This window comes from Coffea arabica, chromosome 9e, assembly GCF_036785885.1.
Source record: "Coffea arabica cultivar ET-39 chromosome 9e, Coffea Arabica ET-39 HiFi, whole genome shotgun sequence".
Lineage (NCBI taxonomy): Eukaryota > Viridiplantae > Streptophyta > Magnoliopsida > Gentianales > Rubiaceae > Coffea > Coffea arabica.
The window spans coordinates 4,876,317-4,881,586 of NC_092327.1; the positions used below are offsets into that span (position 1 = coordinate 4,876,317).

Here is a 5,270-nt window from a genome sequence, read left to right on the forward strand (position 1 = left end):
ATTAGTAAACTATTTTGGTTATTTGATCAACTAAACAAATTGTTTGGTCTTGTCAGACCACAATTCGTGCATAATTGATAAAATTATTAAATTGATACAAAAAATATTTGCATTAAAATATCTTTTTTTGAATCATAAACATATTTTTAAAGTGCTTGTTCCTAACTCACTTTCATTATTTCTACTATGCCACCCTAATTTTTTCAATGTGGCTTATATGTGATAAATAAATTTTATTAATCTTATTATGACACCCTAAATTTTACATTTTAGCCCTATATGTAATAAATTGATTCCATTAACTCAATCATGACACCTTATCTTTTACAATTTAGCCTGGTATGTGATAAACCGATTTCATTAATTCTATTATGGCACCCTATCCTTTACACTTTAGTTGATGTTTTTCATTAGCAAAATGAGAAAGATATTTTAATAAAATATATATACATATTTTTATAATTGTTCCAAACTTAGCTAATAACTTGTACAGAACTTAGCTAAGGTTAAAAAAATATCATGGATTCCCTATCTAATTGTCTTGACAACACATGGAAAATTATTGACTAGCATAGTGTGAAAATAATGGCAAAGAACAATAAAATTCAACATGAAATTAAGTAAAATCTTGACAATCGCATGGCTGGAGTTTATTATTAATTAAAATAGTCACATTATTTATGGTTTATAAATCGGTATTTGTACCAAATACATTTAGTGTTTCATGCATGTATTAGCAAACTATTTTGGTTAATTGATCAACTAAACAGCTTGTTAGGTCTTGTCAGACCACAATTTTGTACATAATTAATAAAATTATTAAATTAATACCAAAAATATTTGCATTAAAAGATTTTTTTGAATCATAAACATATTATTAATAAGACACTAAATATTCCAAAAACACTAATTTTCAAAAACACTAAATTAATCCCAAAAACACTAAATTTTCCAAAAATTATCCAAAAACACTAAATTTTCAAAGTTTTAATGTAACAAATAAAGTTCCAGATAAAACTTGTGAAGTAAAAAAGCTCAAAATAATAACCTTATTGTTGCGATTTTTTTTAACAATAATTTGATCAATTAGCCGTACAAAAGAGGATGAAAGTGTTATTTTTTGGTCTTAGCTAAAATGGAAGCGGGAAGCTGAAAATTGAAGAAGTATAGCGGGTGAACAAAAGAAGCAGAAACGGCATCATTTTGGCTTTGTTGTTTGATAAAAACACTCACAACACTTGCAAAAATTTCGGACAAAACTTTCTTTCCCTCTTCTTGCCAGTTTTGGACACTATCATCTTCTTCTTCTCTCCACTGCCATCTTGTTGAAATTATCTAAAAAATCACTTTGAGCCACCATTTTCATCCCTAATTTGAGCTAACCCAAAAGATTTGTGCAGATTTTGTGGACTTACAGATAGCAAAAATCCCTAGATCGGTGCAGCACTTGCTTGCTGGCAAGAACACAGAAAAATGACCATGAATTTTGGGGAAAAACCAGAGTTAGAAGACTGAATCTTGAGAAAAACAAGAGCTAAGGTTGTCACCGCATAATTTGAGGTAAATAATCTCAAATTTTTCCATCTAATTTCGATATTTTCTATCAAATGTTGGTCGATTGAGGTAAATCTTGAGGATTCGTATACAATAAAGAATACTTTAAGGATTCGTATTTCTAGCCCAGGAATAGGCTTGATATTACATGTTTTGAGAATAGTTATGCTAGAGATTTTATCAAGTTTGCAGCTGACCAGTTTGGCAAGGATAATCAGGAGGAGGAGCTGCTGCACAATCGGGTCACCAGAGGCCGCCTAGTGTTCAATTTGTTATCTCTCTGCCTCTCTCTCTGTCGTCGTCGTGCTCTTTCTCCTCTATCCTCCCAATTCTCAACAGCAGCCATGATAATTCCAGAGAAGAACAGGACAGAGATCTCCAAGTACCTGTTCCAAGAGGGAGTTTTCTATGCGAAGAAAGATTTTAATTTGGCGAAGCATCCTGAGATCGATGTCCCAAACTTGTAGGTGATTAAGCTGATGCAGAGCTTCAAGTCCAAGGAGTACGTCTGGAAAACCTTCGCTTGGATGCATTACTACCGGTAGCTTACGAACGATGGCATCGAGTTCCTGAGGACTTACCTTAATCTTCCCTCTGAAATTGTTCCTGCTACTTCTCTTAAGAAGTCCGCCAAGCCCCTCGGTCGTCCTATGGGTGGACCTCCTGGTGACTGCCCTCGCGGACCACCAAGGTTTGATGGGGATAGGCCTAGATTTGGTGACAGGGAGGGGTATCGTGCTGGTTCCCTTTGGAGCTCCTGGTGAGTTTGGTGGTGAGAAAGGTGGAGCTCCTGCGGATTACCAGCCTGCTTTCAGGGGTTCTGGTGGAAGGCCTGGCTTTGGCCGTGGATCTGGAGGTTATGGTTCAACACCACCAAGTTCATGCTTCTCTTAGATTCATGTTTTGCTAAATTATGTTATTTGCAATTTAGGCTCTCAGATGTTGCAGTTGAAAGTTATGCATGTTGAGATACATAGTTGATTGAGACTCTATCTACAGTTTTGGTTGCTCTAGGTCTTCAAATCAATCTAAGGAATTTCTTAAAAATATTTGGTGGCACCTTTTTTCTGGGTTTAATGGATTATACGCTGGTGCTTCTTGTTACTGATAAAAAAAAACAGGATAATCAGGAGATTGCAAAGTAAGAATTTTTATTCTTGTCATAAGGCAGAGATATAATTTGCTCGTTCTTGCAATTGGCATCCTAGATTCTCTATGAATTCCTTGCATTTGTATATTGAAGCGCTAATCTATAAATATTGAGTGGTTGATTTCTAGATATCATATGTGATTTTTTGAATTCTTCAATCTGATTATGAGAATAATCGGATAAGTTTTCTAGTAATATGCTTTCTCTTGTGTACTTAGATTATAATTTGCCCTGGTGAGTTGCTTGCAGTCATGTTAATGCAATTGTAGGAATGGTATTTTTGGCATGGACTAATGAATGTTCTGCTTTTTTTGGGTTACTTACTTGAATGTATTAACTATTAAGAGGGGAACAGAAAGAAGATTCTAACGTTTTATCTCAAACTTAGGATCAATTATACAATGCTTAAGAATGGATATCCGATGGAACCTTGCTTTCTTCAAACTTGTGGACAAGAAGGTTGCCTATTTCATTTCCTGACATCTTCCTCTTCCCTTCGTAGTGGCTCCAATTTTTTATGCATGAACTATAATGAGGGCATGGAAATACTGCCATGTTCCTTTTATTTCTTGTTTGTTGTGTTTTGATGAAATTTTGTTGCGAGGTTGCCAGCTTGTGTCCGTTCATTTTTTTTGGCTTTTGCCTACTACTGCCCTGCTATTAATCCTTTTTGTCCTGTTTGTAACTAATCTTTGAGAAAGCAAGAAGAGGAAAACTGTAAATGGAAGTGAGTTAGCAAGCAAACAAGAGGATGGACATCATGCTTTTATTTTCAAATCAAGTAGATGAAATCAAGTAGAGTGGTTAAGGACATTGTTGCGTGGTAACTGAGGGGGAAAACTTTTTTGGTACCTTGACGTGAAGCAATGAGTAACTTTTTAAGTTGTGCTCAATATTTGTACTATTACAGAGTGGAGTAGATTGCTAAAGTATCGGGATAATTCTTTGTATGTTGCATATTCTGCTGAATTTGGAGTGAAACAGTCTACCATTACTTGGCCTTCTAATAAATTCTTGCTCTAGCTTCTTCTGGTGCAAGTTTTATACGTCACAGAGATTAGTAAAGCATTTTCAATGTATTGAGTTTCCTAGCTTGTATCTTCTCCATCTCAATCTTGTGAATTGGATTTTCAGATGGATGTCACACAACGACTTGAAAAAGCTAGCCCTTTTTGGTTGCCCTTCTCTTGGCAAGAGGATTGTCTTTTCCTCTAAAGATTGCATAGATTCTTGAAACTTCAAGAGAACACTGTGAGTCGATTCCTTATCTTTTGCTAGTCGTTTTGTAAACCATTTAAATTTTGTAAATGGTTGGTTTAGAACTGAAGCTAGAAAAATGTTAGTTTAGTTGTTCTCTTGTGCAGCTATTAAACTAGAAGGGATGTTTTTGATTGAAAGCATTTTCAAAACTACATAAGATATATCTGTTTTTTCACATGATATATCACCTGGGACTTCAAAGGGTCGTGGGCTATGCAATTTGGAGGTTAAATGTTAAATGTTACTAAACTTTACACCTTTGAGTTTTGAACATGGCAGCATTGGCTAGTTAAATTCTTGATGAGATGCGGCATCCTTTTCAACTACATTTTGAGATGGAACAAAATTTATAACATTCCTGCAAAACTTTTTAGAAGGAATTTGTTGTATGTAGTTGTGTTCATAAATGTGAAAAATAAATTATTGGTGTGGCTTTATTTGAATTGTTCAAAGTGATCATGTAATTGTCTTTTTCACTGCTACTGTCTTAAATTATCTCAATCATCCGACTTTTATCTATTTCAACAAATGAAATTGCCTAGCACAAAGTCCCAATTTGAGTTTCCATGTAATTGTCATGTTGGATATGAATTTGAAGAGTATAGTATTAGTGATTTTTTTCTGGCCAATATGCAAAAGAGAAGTGGCAAAAGTTTTGCTTTTCGAACCTGTTCTCAGAATAAACTCGAATATGTTGATTATGTTGTTAAAAGTGCTGATCTGTTTGCAGCATATGTTGATTATTCATTCAAATTCAGTAGTGTAAGGTTGTAATAGCATATTTTCTGATTAAAGTATACTCTAATGCATTTAATAGTTTATTTTCAATGCAGTCCAACTTCATATTGATAATGAGAAGACTATTGGATATGCTGATAGAGATGACTGAAATCTGACATTGGTGCTGTAATCTATGCTTTAGTTTAGAAATCTAGTACTCTATCTCTTGGGAAGTATATGTGTTGGTCATTATTACTTGAACTGATTATGTGGGATTTGGGACCAAACATTTGTGATTCACTTTTGTTTTGATTAATTTCAAGATGTGTTATGACCATATATATGAATTTGCAACATATCTTTTATGTTGATTTTGCCTTTTGTCAAATTGAATGTTTTACTATAATTGTTGAAAATGCCATGACAATACTATATTTGTAATGGTCAATGTCAACTCTTGAAGACAAAACTCAGTGACAACTTTCAAAGGAAGGTTGTCACTAGCATGCAAGTTCACCAAGCTTTTTGTCAAATTGAGTTTTGCTATAATTGTTGGAAATGCCGTGACAATGATGAACAATTGCAG

At 34.2% G+C, this 5,270-nt stretch overlaps 1 pseudogene; it reads left to right on the forward strand.

The window, feature by feature from the left end:
• Nucleotides 1-1,871: 1,871 nt before the first annotated feature.
• On the forward strand, nt 1,872-2,601 carry LOC113709242 (small ribosomal subunit protein eS10z-like; annotated as a pseudogene).
• Nucleotides 2,602-5,270: the final 2,669 nt, after the last annotated feature.